Source organism: Polypterus senegalus, chromosome 2, assembly GCF_016835505.1.
Source record: "Polypterus senegalus isolate Bchr_013 chromosome 2, ASM1683550v1, whole genome shotgun sequence".
Classification (NCBI taxonomy): Eukaryota; Metazoa; Chordata; class Cladistia; order Polypteriformes; family Polypteridae; genus Polypterus; species Polypterus senegalus.
This window is the reverse complement of record NC_053155.1, coordinates 289,722,302-289,741,695: the sequence shown is the minus strand read 5'-3', so window position 1 is coordinate 289,741,695 and position 19,394 is coordinate 289,722,302. Positions and strand designations below refer to the sequence as shown.

The following is a 19,394-nucleotide window of genomic DNA, read 5'->3' as shown; positions in this document are numbered from 1 at the left end:
ACGGCTGCGTTGACCTTGGACCTCAGAAAACACAATGGACCAACACCAACAGATGACATGGCACCCCAAACCATCACTGACTGTGGAAACTTTACACTGGACCTCAAGCAACGTGGATTCTGTGCCTCTCCTCTCTTCCTCCAGACTCTGGGACCTTGATTTCCAAAGGAAATGCAAAATTTACTTTCATCAGAGAACATAACTTTGGACCACACAGCAGCAGTCCAGTCGAGACGCTTTTGACACTGTCTCTTGTTCAAGAGTGGCTTGACACAAGGAATGCGACAGCTGAAACCCATGTCTTGCATAGGTCTGTGCGTGGTGGTTCTTGAAGCACTGACTCCAGCTGCAGTCCACTCTTTGTGAATCTCCCCCACAGTTTTGAATGGCTTTTGTTTCACAATCCTCTCCAGGGTGCGGTTATCCCTATTGCTTGTACACTTTTTTCTACCACATCTTGTCCTTCCCTTCGCCTCTCTATTAATGTGCTTGGACACAGCAATGACCTTTTGTGTCTTGCCCTACTTGTGAAAGGTGTCAATGGTCATCTTTTGGACAACTGTCAAGTCAGCAGTCTTCCCCATGATTGTGTAGCCTACAGAACTAGACTGAGAGACCATTTAAAGGCTTTTGCAGGTGTTTTGAGTTAATTAGCTGATTAGAGTGTGGCACCAGGTGTCTTCAATATTAAACCTTTTCACAATATTCTAATTTTCCGAGATACTGAATTTGGGACTTTCATTAGTTGTCAGTTATAATCATCAAAATTAAAAGAAATAAACATTTGAAATACATCAGTCTGTGTGTAATGAATGAATCTAATATACAAGTTTCACTTTTTGAATGGAATTACTGAAATAAATCAACTTTGTCAAGATATTCTAATTTTATGACCGGCCGAAGTAATGAAAAAGAAAAGGAAACATTTTAACAATAACGTAACATGATTGACATTGTCATGAGTGTTGCTGTCATATATATGCCTGCCTGAATAAGTCACCCTCGCTTCGCTCTTACTTTTTTACCGTACATTTAATCATGGCTAGTGGCGGAAAAATTATAAAATGGAAGGAGGATTACACTGAGTATGGCTTTACCAAAACAATTATTGATGGCGAATCGATTATTCATAAAGCTTGAATTGGTGATCTGTTTTTCTTTTAACCTCATATTTTTTCATACTTCTTCTCAAACCAAGGGGGTGCAAGGGTAAAATGAATCGAGAAGAAAAGGAAACATTTTAAAAATAACGTAACATGATTGTCAATGTAACCTTTTGTAAGTAGTGCCTGGAGGACTCAGTGTGGAGAAACTCTAGAGACAGCGTGTGTATTAACTTGTGGATTTTTCTGTGAGTATTTGGTGGCAGTGTGACGAAGTTGCTTCGGAAGACGGCGTTAGCCACGGAGCTCAGCTCAGAGCGAAATGAGGTGAATGGGAGGGGAGATGATGACATCACTCCTCCACCCGCCTTAACTGTCAATCCCCCCACAAATACAGTCTCTCAGAATTTGCATAAGCACAGCCCTTCACCTGCAATTTTAACTTAGTTAGAAAGTGATCAAAACTGTCGTTTCTACCCTGCATCCTCTCATTAAACTTATATCCCACATTAGCCGTGGGCATAACAAACGCCAGCGGCAGCCTGTCTATGAACTTAATTTAAACTTTAGGTTTACAAAGTGCTTTGTTTCTGAAGTAGCTGCAGGCATGAATATGCTTGTAGAGTATGTGTCACTCGCTTGCTTCTTATTGTTTCGCTGCCTTCTTAATTGTATAATGCATGTTTTCTTCAGCGCTTTTTGGAGCTCTTCCTGGTTTTCTACGTAAAGCGTTGACAGTCAGTTCACATGATTACGTGGGAGGCGAGATGATGTCACACGAAACTCCGCCCCCCCACGGCCATCGAGCTCAACTCCATTACATTATATGGAGAAAAATAGCTTCCATTTATGACCATTACGCGTAGAATTTCGAAATGAAACCTGCCCAACTTTTGTAAGTAAGCTGTGAGGAATGAGCCTGCCAAATTTCAGCCTTCTACCTACACTGGAATTTGGAGAATTAGTGATGAGTCAGTGAGGGCTTTGCCTTTTATTAGTATAGATATATATATACCTGTATATAGACACATACACACATACACACACACACGAGCATCTCCTTCAGGTTATGAAGTTCTTAACCAATTATGACAATAATGCAGGAAACAAAGCAGAAATATGCCTTACATAAGCTGATAGTCTTGTATATTCCTATTTACTATTCAGTTCATTTCTATATACTGTATGTACACACTTAAGCCTGAAATTGCCTTGCAATGGTGTAGTCTATGAAGCGTGCTAAATAAAATAATGACTAACTGGTTGACTAATAATCCAAATTAAATATGAAATGTGTAAGTATGCTAGCAGAATGCACAAATTATTAGTACTTATGTACAGGGTGTATGTTGTGATCTCAACATACAGGCCTTCTTAATATTCTGAGGACAAATAAAACCAGTGCAAGAGGCACTGCTTTTAGCTATGCAATACCCAAACTCTGGAATGATCTCTCAACCAAATTCAGAGAAGCCCTTCTGGTTTAGTAGTAAGTGTATATCAACCAGAATCAAAGCCTAACGGAATAGGATAAGAATAGTCTGTAACAGGATGGGGTCTGTAGCCAGAAAACCAATGGAGAAACAATAAGTGGAATCAAAACAAAACAGAGAAAAATCAAGGTAAAACAATTAAAAACAAGACGGTCCTAACCACTACTAAATCAATCCTTTCTCTAAATATAGTAACAATTCACTAAATATTGCAGTACTTTTATTTTATCTAGAAACAGGAATGCAAAGTAATGCATGTCACTATCATAAATCGTCTCTGTGTAGTGATGACACCTGCAGTGCTAACATCTGATCACAAGCATAGCAATGGATATCGTCACTGTAAACAATATGGCTGAAATCATGAAAAGTAATAAAAAAACAGAGTATTGCAATAACAATAAAAATAACCAAATTAGATTAAATCATAGCAGTAACATTACAAAACAATACTAAATAATGCATAAGAATGTTCCCACATTCAGATTCCTACAAATACATTCTGTTTTTTATTAAATTATAAAAATTATCTCAATGTTATCATCTCTGGGCAATAAGAAGTTTCATTGGCAGCACTGTTGATATTTAAATTAATTTTCAAATCATGCTCATAATTTAGACTTCACTAAGTATGTGGCTGGGTAAGTTAAATGTTATTATTATATATTTTGCTGAATCTTTACCTAAAATTACAGGATGCAATGCAATTGTTTACATTTATTTTTAACAATTGGAACTCAGGATCACAAACTCAGTCCAAGGCCGTTGCTAAACCAACAACCTTAAGACTTAAAGATCCAATGTTTTAGCCACTAGACCTCAATGCTTTTCATAAAAAAAGCAAAACAACTGTAAAGTTTTACACATATATATATATAGTAGAAAAGTTAAACTATAAAACAGGGGAACTGAAACATAAAAGTATACCTCAAGAGAGGGAAGCACTACCAGTAAAAAGTTTGGAAATGTTCATGAGACTGATACTTTTTTTATTAAAAATTCACACAAAACATTACTAGTGTTGCTGAATGCTATCACTGCACGAAATGACAAATTTTTAATTTATTATTCAAACATGGCTGCAAAGTCCCACTTTTAACAGCTATTCCTTTAGTGTCCTAATAGAAAACTACCTTAGTTTTCCTTAAATAGACATGTTTAAATGTTAATTGGTTATTAGAGAAACCTTTGTAATTGCATTAGCACTGCTGAAACCTGTTATTCTGTTTACTTGGGTGGCAAGGTACTGGCATTCCTAAAGTTCAGTTCTGGGATCAAAAATGACGAAAACGAAACATCATTCTCCAAAAACTTGGCAGTCTATTGTTTTTTTTTTGACTGGGTTAGGGTGGATTTGTCACTGTTCCAATCAAATAAGTAAGTTTATGGGATGTTGGGTTACATTGCACAATTTATTAGTACAAACCTGTGGAGGTTATTCTTAAAACTGTACAACATGCTACTGAGGCCTTGTATGGAACATTGAGTGTAGTGTCCTTCTCCCTGTTACAAAAATGCAATAATATTGATACAGAAAATTCACAAAAGGGCAGGTATGAGCTATGAACAAAGACTGAATGAGACAAATCATTTCAGTTTAGATAAGCATGTTGGAATGTTAATTTACAATTAAGAGGGAAGTGTGGATGGCAGCTGTTTATTTTAAAATTAGTTTAATAGTTAAACACTTTGTCACAGATAGAAATGGGTTCACAGTCAATTTGAGAACACTATTCAGAGTGTTAAAATGTTTTTCTTCACACAGAGAACGACAGACATATAGAATTATTTACTTAGCAGTGCAGTAAATAGTAGTACTTTGGGAATCCCAAAGTCTCAAGCCAGTAATTTTTTGAAAAAAAAATGGTGATTTCGGATTGATGAACTAAAGTAAGATGGCTTGTATTGCCTATTCTTGTCAAAATGATTGTGTTTTTACGTTCTTAAAAGTGCATACAAAACTACTGAACAATATAATATGGTAAGATTTGGACTATTGAGTTTTACTATTGCATTTTTTTAAACATTGCTTTAAAGGTTGGTGGTAGCCTAAGCCAACCTGTGGTAGCCTCGCAGTAAGGAGGCCAAGGCTCGTGTCCCGGATCCACCTGGCATGGAGTTTGCACTATCTACCTGTGTCTTTGTGGGTTTCTTCAAACTGTCCAAAGACATGCAGGTTGGCTGAATTGATGACATTAAAGAAAAGTGAGTGAAGACATTATTAGAAAGAGAATATGTCTTGTAGTTGCACATATCTGAGATGCTTCAACAAGTAGAAGGTCAATATACTTATGGACTTTAATAGACTGCTGCTAAATACTCTTGATGTACTCCAGTTGTGGCTCACCACTACGAATATAAATGTAATGGCAGGAGGCAGGTTTACAATACAAAGGCTTTTTCACATCTGAGCACACTCCATTTTCATTCCAGTCATGAAATTTAACAATATTTTAGTAAAAATATATATGTGTGGGATTTTGGGAGTGTATGACTGGGCAGCCTGATATATGAATTATGAGTAACATGAGTAACATGATATTTTTTTAATAGATGTTTTTCATTTTGTTATCCAGTGTTGGTCTCCACAGACACTTATTCTAACAGAAACTTTGTTAGCTCTGTTCTGCATGAAAAATATCATTTTTGGTGAGTACTCCTTTAATGTTTTAGTTTTCACCTGTAATAGATTTTTTCCATTACTTTTTTAAGTAATACAGTATATTAAACACTTGCACAGTAACATATATATTATTGAATAAATAACATGCTATTTTTCATTTTGATCAACATTTGCTTTACTCTTATATGGGCAATGCCATATACAGTACACTGAAATCAGGCTAAAAGGACATATAACATTGCACCATTCTTCACTACATATTTTACTTATTTGGGTGTCTTCAACACAGTTTATCGTTATGTGTTAAGTTACAATGAAACTCTTACTTGAACATTGCCAATACATATACAAGTACAAATAGTAAAGTTGACATAGTAAGTGGCTTATTTCCTATAATAATAATGAATGAAGAATTGTTATATCTGTACTAATTTATAATTCATTCCTAGTGTAACTGAGTGAGTGTGAGTGTGTGTGAGCGTGTGACTGACTGGTGGCCTCTGCAAGGTGTTTTCTGCTTTGTGTCACCCTTGAAATTAAATATGTTTGAGACTATATGTAAGTATGTATGCATAATGTTTTACATATTGCCCATTTTATTTATTGTTCTGGTCAAATACATAAAATGCAAATAAGTAGAACTCTGAAAAATGGTTCTAAATTGATTACATTAGTGCTGCTTTGGTTGGACATGACTAGCAGTGTGAAGCAAAGACAAAAGTGTAATATGAATCTCAAGCCTCCCAGTGTCAAGCCCTCTTCATTACTGCATATATAACAAACTCTCCTAACATTGAACTCCTAATGAATTGTTAATAACATCTACAATGACAGCTTAAAAGAGCTTTTCCATCTAATATGATAATAGAACCAAAGTATAGTTTCCAGATTCAATTTACCTTTCATACTTTAAAGCTAAAATCTAGTGCAACTAGCCCTTGAAGCACCGAATCATTGAAAATCACAATATAAAATTAAGAAAGTAATGCATCTCTTTAATCAAACATTCCATCCTACATTATAACTTTTTTTTACCAACAATCTGTTTTCAATGTAAACAAGGACACTAAATTAAAACAACCCAAACACTTTGGCTTTTCCTGGGGACACAGGGACCAACAATGGACATGGAGTCAGTGTACATATTTACTTGCACGTCTACACACACACACATTTATAAAGGATACAGTAAGTCCAGAATTGTTAATCAACCAAATCTGCACATTATTGGAATGAAGAAAGCATGGGGAGAATGAGGACGCAGGCATCTGTTTTCCTGGAGCTGGGAGGCAGTGCCACAGTGCCACTACACTGCTCATGTTTGCTTTTTGTTTTTATCAAGATATTTGCTCATATACTTTTAACAAAAAAGAGGTCAGGTGGCATGTCAGTGGTCACATAGTAAGTCATAGTGGTATTTGATCAAGTAATTCTGTATTTTCCAGTGAAATGTCTTATTTTCTAGGCATCTAGAAATGAGATGACAAAGACAAACAAGAAAAGGATTTTTCACTATTATGAAAAGTCAAGTAGTTGGTGTGCCAACAGCAGCTGCTCGATTTTCCAACGTATTGTTTAGATAAAGAAAAATCCCCCTTATGCCAGCTTAACTATAAGCAGTTTGATGCTGGAGATGTCTGATATCTTCAGTATAGCAAGAAATATACTCTACAATGAGAAACTTTTCTTTTAATTTGGTGTTTACCCAGATATATAGTCATTTTATTTTTTAGATTTTGTTGTCTGTATATATAATTTAAATTGATACCCTCAAAAAACAGAGATTTTGGTAACATTTTAGGATACTGATTCGTAACAAGATGGGCTTTTTGTTAATGATGTCTTAAGTTAGAGGATATCAAACAGATTTGACCTGGGGCCAAATTCTCATGGAACAAATATTCTTTAGACCAGGTTCAGACATAACCTTAACCTCCACACACTTTAACACTCTCATTCATTCACTCCTGTACACCCTTCAATCACCAACTTATTTAAATTACACACGTTAAGTCAGTTCAAACCTGCCAAATTTATACAAGGGAAAATCAAAAATTAAACGCAATTTGAAAATTATGTGGTAACCAGAATGGACAGAAGCTAATGCAATATAACTCATGCATGATGGCATATGGATAGTTTGAACACACAAAGCACAGCGCTCTGCTATTAGTCTAGTTGAAACCAAGGGTATATAAACATGGATGTTCCCCTGCAGAATTGCATCATTGTTGAACAAAGTGCCATAGTGAGATGTCTTTGGGTAGGAGTGAAACCTTCTGAAATTCACCAAAGGATGTTGGCTTGTGGGGACCACAAAGCTGTTTGGGTACCAATCTTGTGCAAACTTTACTGTACCCCAAGTCATCATGCATTATGGGACATGTACAGGTGATATCCAAAGATGTAGCAACAGCAGACAACATAATTCATCTGTCTTCTCTGATGAAGGCTGATGGTCAACCAGAGCTTTGTTGGTTAGACCTGTTCTTCCTGCTTTAAACGCTTCTACCCAATCATAGACTTTTCATTGAGTCATGCTGTTATAACTTCCATACTGAGGGAACATCCATTGGTGAATTTCATCAGGTTTCACAGCCTCTGCCCAAAGAAACTTTATTACGGCACATTGTTCATCAACACAGCAGTCCTGCACTGCAGTCCTGCACTAGAGGAAGTGGCACTGATTACAGGTGGTCAAGTGCACAAGGCACTAGTCAGGATCAGCTCTGTAGCCAGACTTCTGTTTTTGCCTGCTTACTTGTACTTTGTTACTTCTTGTGTTTATCACCTTTTTTGTGCCCTTTAATTTATTGACAAAAACACCTTTTTTTACTTACAGTGTTAGCCTCCTGTGCTGTTAAGATTGAGGCTGGTTCAAGAGTGTCAAATGTCGACTACAAATGACTATTACTAAACAACAATTTGAAGCAGTTTCCTCCTCCTTGTCATACAGTACTTCAGTATGTGAAGTCCAAAAACCATTGGTTATGTTTATAAATGTCAGATCTTGGCTTACACTATTTGATAGTATTGTATTTGTTTGAAATGGAGCATGTCCTGACAGACTAAGAATTGGCTTTTAGTAACAAAAAAAAAGCTTTTTTGGTTTTAGGGATGTTCATAAGGGATAGTCAAAAAACAGCAAGCATTCTGATACATCCAATTCTGAAGAATGCTTTAAAATATCAAAATTCAAGAATTCAAGACCTAATAAAAGTTGTATTCTAACATCTTCGTTATTTCTGAATTATTGTTCGATCTTTGCTAATTCAAAATTTGGACATTAGTTTGTGCTCTCCACCAAAATGGCAGCATGATGATGTTGCTCAAAATATTACCATTCTGTTGCGCAACAGTATGAAAAACTTCTTAGCTATTTGAAGTGTGTAAGCATTGCTTCTGTGTAGAGAAAAATAGCAAAAACACATAATCTAAAAGAAACAAAAGAGATTAAAATAAACATAATACATATACAAATAACATAAACATTACAGAGAAAACAAAAAATGTGCTTAGAACACTAATACTCTTCTGACAAACAGCAAACACTCCAGCAACTTTAATGATGTTAGAATACAAAGCACACTCTATTTAAGTCGATCAGCAAATTCAACTTCTTCCATTCAGTTGAAGTCCAGCTGGTATGGCTTGTCAAGACTGTTGTCATGCTTCAGATGAACTCTGAGGTACTGCCAGAAATGCCATTGCAGGGTGTACACTCAGTCACACTCACATGTGGCCAATTAAGGGTCAACAATTACCCTGACAAGCACTTGTTGGAATGTGGGAGGAAAAACCCCAAAGACGTGAGAAATATAGGTCAACTCCACGCAAGCAATGACAACGCCTGGGATTTGAAACCAGGACACTGAAGCAGTGAGCCAGCAGTGCTCCATTTATAATGTGCTGGAATACTACCAAGGTTTATAGTGTTATTGGGTTACTGCTGTCAAATTTGCAGACTATGTTGAAATTCTTACTGACAGGTGCTAATCAACATGCAACACATTGCCACTTTCTGGCACCATGATTACCTTATCTAACTACCTTATCTCAAAAGATATGTCTTCTTCACCAGACAAATCTCAGTACATCTACATTTACATCCATATTTACTTAAGGTAGAAGGCAAAAAGCTGAAACATAATTGTTTAAAAAATATAACGTCAAGTATTGGGTTTTATTGCACCTTAGAGTCTGAAATGAACCTGTGACAAGTAAAATATCTAAAGCAAATAAAATGTTTTAAAAATCACCCTATCTATGTTCAGTGGTCTACCTCAATTTACTCGTTCAGTGTACTAATGTCTCATTTGAAGTACAGGTAGTTGTTGACATACAAACTATGCGTCTTACGACCATTTGACTTACGATCGTTATCACGTCTCACAAGCAAAAAGCAGTTTTCACAACACCAGCTCCATATGCCGTGACTCAGTCATCTCGATCTCAGTTTACTACCTGCAGTGGTTTCAACTAAATACAGTTACATTTGTCTTACAATTGCAGAGAAAAATGGCAACTGATCTCTACACAAAAATGAAGCTGATCAAGCAGTATGAGAGAGAAAAGAAAGAGAATGTGATTGCATGTGAATTTAAGTTATCCTATTGTAACCAGTGTTTACCCAATGCACTGTACTGGAGCTTCTGCATTGTGACCAGAGGTGGGTAAGAGTAGCGTTACTTCAAAATAATATTACTCAAGTAGAAGTAAAAAGTAGTCATCCAAAAAAATTACACAAGTAAGAGTAAAAAAGTATTTGGTGAAAAGACTACTCAAGTACTGAGTAACTGTTTTATCTTAATAAATAATTTAGTTTTTAGAAATGTTGTACAGGAGAAAATAGGGTGAAATGACCCTTTTATTGGCTAACTAAACAGATTACAAATGCAAACTTTCGAGGCAGCTAAGCCCCCATCATCAGGCAAGGTGGCCTTAGCTGCCTTGAAAGCTTGCATTTGTAATCTGTTTAGTTAGTCAATAAAAGGTGTCATTTCACCCTATTTTCTCCTGTATCAATCAATGGCTAACACAGTACAACACTCTATTGCTTTAGAAATGTTGTAATAAGACAGACAAAAATATAAAATAATGTGCAAATTCTGCTATTTCCAAATAATAAAATAAAAAATTAGTAAAAATAAATAACATCTTTACAAAATAAAGATGCACAAATAACACAAAGTTCCAAATCTCAGTTTTTCACAACAAAGCTTTTGAAGCCGATACCTACATTAGGTAACATGTATGTTTGAACAGTGCAGAATACTTACAGTGACAAGATATACTGTACACGGACAGTATAATACTACATGTTCACTTGCCCTCCAAATAGCACAGCTGATAGAAAATAACATTAGAACAAGGCAGCTTGTGCACGTACAAGAAGTCTCACTTTACCTTGACTGTCTGTGCCTGGGCATGTTTGGTTAAAACATGCTTGTTCTTCACTCAGTGAAGTGATGGTTAAGCTTCAGCAGGAGTTGGCTCTCATTTTTCATGTACAGTGGAACCTTGGATTGCAAGTAACTTGGTTTGCGAGTGTTTTGCAAGATGAGCTAAAATTTTTTAATAAATTTTGACTTGATAAACAAGTGAGGTCTTGCAATACGAGTAGTCCGTATACGCTTTATCTGCCGAGCGTCACGTGATCACAACTGAGCTGATGGTTCTTCTCTCTCTCGCTGCAGGATTGTGGGCAATTGTCAGTCAGCGAACCCTCACTCATATAGTCAACATCCGTTCGAGCGTATACTGTTTACTACAGCATTGTGATCATGTGTGTGTGCTGTGACGTGTGAGTCCCCGTCTTGCACCCCAAAACACGAAGCTGAGTCTCAATACTTTAGCGACACCATCTTTATTCAGCTTGAAACAGGAACATTGCGGTTATTTATTGTAGCGGGATCTGCCACTCTCTTATACACAGACACAGCAGTGTGGTATAGTGGGTCCACAGCTCATGTCAAAGGCCATTTTTTTTAAAATAAATAATCGCCGCACTCACGGCTTAGCGAGAGGGCGTGGTAGTGTGACGGAAGCAGTTCCCGGGGGAATTCTTGATGCAGCTGAATCTCACTTAAGTGCACAGGTGAGGAGTCGTCCGCATCCGTAATTGTTCCCAGGAGCTGCTGATTGCCACAGCTGACCCATGTCCCCATGATATATAGAAGCCAGAGGCGGTTAGTAGAGGGAAAAGGTAAAAGAAAGACAGAGGTTAAAGGAGAAGGCGGCGGCAGGAAGCAGGAAGAGGAAAGCCGGTGTGTGAGTGAACGAGCGAGCGCAGGCTTGCATGCAGCTGAGCAGTGCGCCTGGGTATTTGGCTGGCAGCCAAGGGCCGATGGTAGTGGTCGCTCCCGCTGAGCATGTTGAAGAGCAGGAGTGACAGGAAGGAGGATGGCTCACCACATAAGGCCAGCGAAGGCAGCGGGATTTGGGACTTTGGATGTGAAAGCCCCAGCGTGAGCGCCCTGGTCGCTGGGGAGCCCAAGTCACAGTTTGGTGAAGCCTACCGGAGCCAGGGATCGGTGAGGCAAATGAACCAGCAGAAGCAGAAGGCAGAATGAAGGTAAGCTGCAGGTATGGTGGCTCCACTGGTGGATAGCCTGGAGGGGAGAAGCAGGGGAGTCACCAGTAGCAGAAAGGCACCGGGCTTTATGTTAAACGACAGCTTCCAGTTTTAGCAATTTTACTTAATGTACAGTATTGTTAGGTTTTCTTATCTTTGTTGGTTTGTGAACCTTAGGTTTTTAAGTGTGTCTTTTGTTGATGTCATATGACATACAGGGAAGAGTTTAATGGTACAATCTACTCATAGTATAAATGTGAACTATGAACAAAAACTGTTTCAACAGCATTGTTAAACGTTTCCATTGTCCACTTACATAATTATTGGTCAGCAGTAGTCCTCTCTTATTAAGCTGTACTACAAGCAACCTAGTAAGAAAGCAGTCTCTACCTTGTCAGAGGGTATAGGAGTCCTCTGGATGCAACATTTTAAACGTAGGCATCAAGTTCAAAATTTAGATTTCAAAGGTTTATTGGCAATCAATTCAGGAATTCCCTTATTCCCATTTCTATTAGAATCTGAATTTTAAATTACAAAGTGGGTGTAAGTGGATGCTTGTTCCTGATAAACACAGTTTATACATTGATAGAATTTAATGTTTAAATCTGTGGCATCCCGGGTGTTTGATAAGATTATTATAATATACAATAATTCTTGACAGATAGATAGATCTCAAACACTGAATTACACCTACAGTTATAAACAAGAATTATAGCTAAACAAGAAAATACTTCTAACTTAGCTAAACATATGAAAGCAGTCACAGTGAGGCATTATTGCTACTGGTATGAAGGAGTCCCAATAATATTTCTTGACACACTTGTACTAAATAATTGGTTGTCTAAAAAGTACTTCATGTAACTGTGTCAAGGAAAGGAAGTTCAAAATGTTCTATCTTTATTCTCTCCTCTTCCAGTCTCTCCAGAGGGTCAACAGAACATTCTATAACTGAGCCTGACTTTTCAAACAGCTTGTTGATTCAGTGGACCACTCTTGAATTTTGTTACTGGACTAACACACCACAGCGTTAAAAACTGCCCTGGCTATCTCAGAGTTTCAGAACATGTAAATTATGTCACTACCCAAATTAAAGGAACATGGTCTCCTAAGAAAAACATTTTGCTCTTCCCTTCCTATAAAGTTTCTCTGTGTTATGAAACCATTCCAGCCTGTCACTAATGTGACTTCCAAGTATCTTACCAGAGCACCACCTTCACATCCACTCCATGTATAGTGACTATGCATAGGGTATCTGCAGATGTTCAGCTGCAGACAGTACTTTTTAAACCAAGAAACAAAGTTCTACACCCGAGTCCTATACTCTTTCTCTTCCCCTTTGTCAGTACACTCAACTAGTACAGGGGAAAGGAAGTTTATACTTAAAACTAGTGCTGGCAACAATTAAAACTGTTGTTATCGCAGGATTGTTGAGATTAATCACAGACAATTACAACAATAACATTGTTATGAGCAAAATTTAATAATGAACTCAAAAGTAGTGTATTGCGTGTATTTGGTTTGCAAACACTTTAAACAAATAAGGTGCTTTTTAACAGCAGTATTCCCTTTACATAGTAGCAGTTAAAATATTTCTTGTAAATCTCAACTTATACATTAATGTAATCAAATCAAATATAAAACCAAAGCTATTTGCCACTGCCAGGGCATTAACGTTTTATCTAGTTGGTTATAGAAAAAGAATTACCCTCAGAGTCCAGAGCCACGATCATAACATTATGACAGGCAGAAATATTTTCTTTTATGAGGGAGCAGCATATACATTCTATGTTCAGTAGCAACTCTTTGGTGTCTAATATTTTTTTCCAAAACACTCAGTTTTCTGAAAAGCGCACAAAGCAATGGTTTCACACATAAATCAACATAAAACGTCTGTTGCTGCCTGTTGTGTCAGCTGTCGGCGCCTGTTTGTAGTTTGCAGCAGCAGTGGCTGCATGGGGTCCGGCTCAACATCCAGCAGGAATGCATGGTGGTCTGGCTCCCTGACTGTCTTTGTGTGACAGGTGCATGGGGGTGGCAGTTGCAGTGAGACACAATATGGTTTGTACCTCCTGTCATCATAAGTGTCTGTCCTCCCAAGCAAACATTGCTATAGGTGCATCAGCTACACAAACGTGTTCAGCAGCACAATCAGCTGGGAACCGATCAGCTGATGCTAGTACCTCACTTTCATTTTTGATCTCCAGATCACTTGAATCATACGAAAAAAGTTTTGCTTTGAGCATTCACTTTGGTATCTCTCCACATGCCATTCTAGAAGCTGTTTGCTCTTCGCTACTAATGCACTCACAGGGAATCGAGGTCAAATCAACAAAGCTAACTTTCCTTCTAGCAAAAATGTATCGAAAAACGCTGTAACAAGAAGATCACTGATCTCTATCAATCGCTAGTGAAACTGAGGCATTCAAAATAATAATAATGACAAAAACTGCGTTAATACGCAATAAAATAATTGTCAGTGTTAATTAATGCGCCAATGTGATAATAATAACTGAAATAAACCACATCAGAATATTATGAAAGGTGCTTGGAATGCACCAGACATAATTACTGGAGTCAAGAGATGCAGGGCACAGGTATTTGAAGGGAATGTGGACATGTGTGACTCTGTTCTGCAGACCCACTCCCTTCCATCTCCAGTTTCTTCCAATGGCCAGATTCCTACACCAACCTCCACTGCATCAACAACTTCCCATAAGTATTTTACACCGATCACTTCAACTGCTCTGGCCAGTGATGTTTCCACCTCTGACCATCAGTATGAGCTGCCCATAACTGATAACCTAGTGAGAAGACAATTGAGGAGGCTACACACAAGAAAAGATGCTGGTCCTGATGGAGTTTGACACTGAGTATCACTTGGCCCCGCTCCAGTTTGCCTATTGGACAAAGATTGGAATTAATAATGCAATTATTTATATGATTCACAAGGCCTATTCCAATCTGAACCAAGCTGGCAGTACTGTGAGGGCTTTGTTTTGATTTCTCTTAAGACTTCATACCATCAGGCTATCTCTGTTAGAGGTAAGTTTAGGAATATGCTGGTGCCTGAGCCCATGGAATCCTAGATAATGGACTATCTGTCCAGCAGACCACAGCTTGTAAGGCTCAAGCACTGTGATATGGAAGTGAGCACTACAAGGAACAGTCCTGTCATCTTTTCTGTTCACCTTGTATAACTCAAACTATAAATATAACACCAGGTTATTTCACTACTAGACTTGTGGAATAATGATGTGTGTTTGCATAGCCCTACTGGAAACCACTTGCATACGAATTATTTAAATCTAACTGATATAATCCAAGATAAAACACAATGAATGTGTTTTGTTAACGGACATGAGTGCTCTCTACATTTCCTATCATTCCCAACAACAACATTACTTGAATGTCAAGAAAAAGAAGAACTCACTACTGATACCTAGAAATAATTGGGCATTGGGAAAGAGGAATCTGATGTTTACCCCTGGGAAGATAATGATGTACTGGTCATCAACAGAGCCAGCTGGTTTGGTGTCTCTTGAAATACAGATGCTATGTAAACTGGCTAGGACTCATTACATTAATAACAATCTAAAAGAGGTAGTCAAGTAACTTTGACTATTTGACAAATACAAATTTTGCTTATTGTTTTACGTGGTAATTAATGTTCATTTAAGCTTGTACATTTTGCAGCAAACATTTAATGGCATCATTGTCTGCACTCAATTGTACTGATTTTGGCTACTCTATATCACTTCCATGCATCCACCTTTCTTCTAAACCTTTTCAAATGTAAGGCTGTGGGGTGCTAGACATCTTTTTTTTCTATTATGAGGAAAACCTAAAATAAACAGAATTTAATTTAATTGTCTTTTTCTGTAGAATAAAGAAAAATAAAACTTAAACTGCAAAATTTAAAAAAGGCAGAACTACCTCCAGCTCCCCCACTCCCCATGACAGTCTTTTCAAGCCCTATTATTTCTTTGCAGTCTGTCATTGTCATTCCTCACTGTCCCCTGCTCTCTTTCTCTTATGCTCTCTGAGTATGCAACATATAGAAAGCACCAACAGCCTGGGTGTGAATCTTAGTCCAGTGACTGTCTATGTGGAATTTAAAGCTGGGCACTCTGCACGTGTCAGTGTAAGGTTTTCTTCATGTGCTACCACATCCCAGAAATGTGCACATTAGTTTAATTGAGGATTTTCTTTTTTGTGTTTATGTGTGCATGAACATACCCTGCAATAGAATGGTACCATGCCCAAGCTTGACTCCTGACTTGTGAATACCAGATGTTGCCATTATTGCAAGTGGTCCGCTGTGATTCTGAAATGAATTAAGCAGGTTTGAAGATGGATGGAAAGACGGATGGGTGTATGTACAGTACATACACTACCGTTCAAAAGTTTGCGGTCACCCAGAAATTTATAAATTGATAACAGATATTGATACCATTTATTATCATGGTACCATTAAATTGAGTTAAAAATATAGCCAGGGTATTACTTTTGGCTTTTTCTGCTTGAAATTACTGAATTTAAATTTATTCACATACTGTTTTGGCCCATTTTCAGAAGCAATTCTTTCAGTATCCTAAAAGTAAAATCCCTTAGATAATCATGAATTAGTCATGTTTACATGCCAAATAGTTGTTCACAAAAGACAGTAACATGCACCTTTGTATGAAATCTTCAGTTTCTTGGCAATCTGTCACATGCAATAGCTTTCATTCAGCAAGAAAAGGCAATAGACAGACGTGTTTCTTAGGAAGGCTGTTTGATTTTCGCCATTTTTGAACCCATATTTAAACTTTAGGAATGCCAGTACATTGCCACCCAAGTAAACAGAATAACAGGTTTCAGCAGTGCTAATGCAATTACAGTAATGTTCATTATGAACACTAGTAATGCCTGAAGAATTCATGCAAAAGTGTCTCTTACTGTCTTTTTGGAACAAGGGTAAGCAAAGGGAGTTTACCAAATGGGGTGGTGTTACTTAGGGTGGCCAAAGTTTGCAAATGCCAAATTTAGTCCTTTATTTTTTTTTCATTTTTTTTTCAGTTCTTTAAAGAAATTATAACTGTACATTAACATTATAGTTGGTTTGCTGTTAAATTTGTATTTACTTTCTTAACTCTAAACATTAATAAAATATGTGATTTGGACAGGGGCGTCCAAACTTTTGAACATAATTGTAAATTTTAATCAATTCTTCTTTTATGTCTGATAACATGTTGCATGTTGGTTGGACACACAAGTACAGAGGTTACTGTACATGTATACCAATAAAAGAATATTTATATATTATAATTCATAAATCCATTACTTACACAGTTTAAGGTAGCTAATTTAGGATTACTAATTAACCTTAACACACGTGTCTTTGGATGTGGGACCACATATTTACTACATTTTAGTGTTTACAGTACATATAAATTAGACTACAAACCAAACTATGTTTACGTTGTTTTAATTTAGTGTATTTCATTCAGTTTAATCCACTTTTGCTAAATGCAAACGAAACCTCAATAATGAACGTTATCTTTCACGTGCTGGTGAAAGTATCAATGCCAAAAGGATTCCATCTTCAATCATAACAGTATTAAATGGATTACAGGATACAGTGGTTCCAAATATGTCCTGTCCCTGAACTATGTGTGCCCAAACGTGTCAGACCCAACACTTACCTAAGTAGCGCAACCCGAATTGAGCCCTAAAACGTGCACCAGATTCCCAAAGTGAGATGCTGTCGGATTCGGGGTCTGCGCGCCCGTTTATCAGTTAACAGTAGAAGAAGCCTTGAGTAAAGTTGTCGGAGAATCATTTAGCTCGCATGGATGCCTCGTGCATCGTTGTCTTCGACGCAATTCGTACATAGTAAAGCCTCCATCATGAAGGATGGTACTTTGTGGCGGTTACATCATAAAGGTAGACGGCTCTGTCCAGCTACAAAAGCCGTTTACCGTTTCAAAAGACACAATGAAATACATTTCACAACATTGTATAACTAAAATAGTTCCAGACCACCAATGAAAAGCTAATTAGGTACCTTAGCCACTGTTTTGGGCTTATCGTTGGGCTTATCGTAGGGGGTAAGTGCACAAAGTTCCAATGTTTCCCACTGCACGGTATTAGTCGGATTCTACCACTAAACGAAATACGCCGGTGAAAGCAACAGATCTACTTAGCTTGGGGAGAAATGGTTGCTCCTCTTCTGAAAAATATACATTAATATTTCATGAAAATCGTCTTATGTGTTTCTGGTGCGTGCAAGTGATAAATTATCCCAGAATATTAAGAAAAGAAAAGCGTATTGTTATTTTTACCGTGTGCTTCTCGTGTGCTGCGCACTTACGGTTCCATTTCTTGCTGCTGAATACCTCACTCTTATAGCATCTCGTCTCGCTCTTGACAAGGAGCTGCTTCTTTTTTTTTGCTTTCCTCGCAGAACCTGAAGGAATTAAACCCCGCCCCTTAGCAACAAAGGCAACGCGCCTGATTGATGCAACGATCTCTACTAGTAAAACCACACAGCTCGTTGGTTGGCTGCGCACATCTCAATCACGCCCGCTCGTGTGTGAGTCTGTGTGAACGCGCGTTGTTTGCGCGGGTCTGCCCACTCGGGCGCGCGCGTATGGCACACCTGGTGCGAGGTGTCGCTCTTTCTTAGCATCTTATGATCTTTGTGCCTTTCATCACTTTGTTTTTTTAAGTTGAACGGCTTTAAACGTGTTCATTCATTTAAATTAGCAGAGGCATTAAGCACTAGTTTCAATCGACGGGCAGGCAGTTTTGTAGGGTTTAACTATATCCGTAAATTTAATACTAAGGTATAGTATTGAAAAGTAACATAATTTACAGATAACAGCTTTGCTTATAACCTTCATACGTACAACACCGATAGAAATTAATAGTAGACCTTCGCCTTTAGGACAACAGCCTCTTTTATGTTTAGGTGTATTTTGGCAAACTTGAGTTTCAGATTTTATTCTAAGAAAAGTTCATCTAATTTCCTTGTTATACCTATACGAAAAAAGGCTTGCTTAACCAAACTTATCATTTAACAGCTATATTTCCTACACGTACTAATCTAAACAATAATGACTGACAATTTTATATTCGTGTAACTGATGCAAAAGTGACATGCGACTTAACTCTAGTTTTTAACTCTGTGCAATAACTTTAAATTTAGAGTCCACTTTAAAAACCTATATTTGCCATACAAAGCCGTCAATGGCTTTACCCTTCCTTTACCTTACAGATGTTATTACTGCCTAAACTTTAGAGTGGGCCCTGAGGTCATGGATGGTTTCCTATAAATTTCCAGGATAATATAATAGGCAGAATGCTTACCTGTGGGACCCCCAAACTAAGGAATGACCTACCAGCCAATATTAGATGCCTCAGCTTTTAAATTATTTTTGACTGGTAAACTTTGTTATCATTTTCCTAATATCTGAGTCTGAGGCTGTCTGTCTTCTTATAACTCTCTTTTTCATTTTGAAATTATACCTCACAATGGATGGCAGAGTTTAAAATTACCAATGATGGACCAAATATTTGTCCCATTCATGCAACTCATGGAAACTAGTTATTTGTTTATA

General features: G+C 37.5%; 1 protein-coding gene across 1 annotated transcript in view; it reads right to left on the bottom strand.

Annotated features, from left to right (window-relative positions):
* LOC120523983 (protein furry homolog) overlaps positions 1–18,194 on the bottom strand; it is a 468,780-nt gene extending 450,586 nt beyond the window's left edge. The window contains exon 1 of the mRNA XM_039745747.1: positions 18,117–18,194. The gene's annotated coding sequence lies outside the window, so the exon portion shown is untranslated. The remainder of the gene's footprint in view (positions 1–18,116) is intronic.
* Between the last annotated feature and the right edge of the window lie 1,200 nt (positions 18,195–19,394).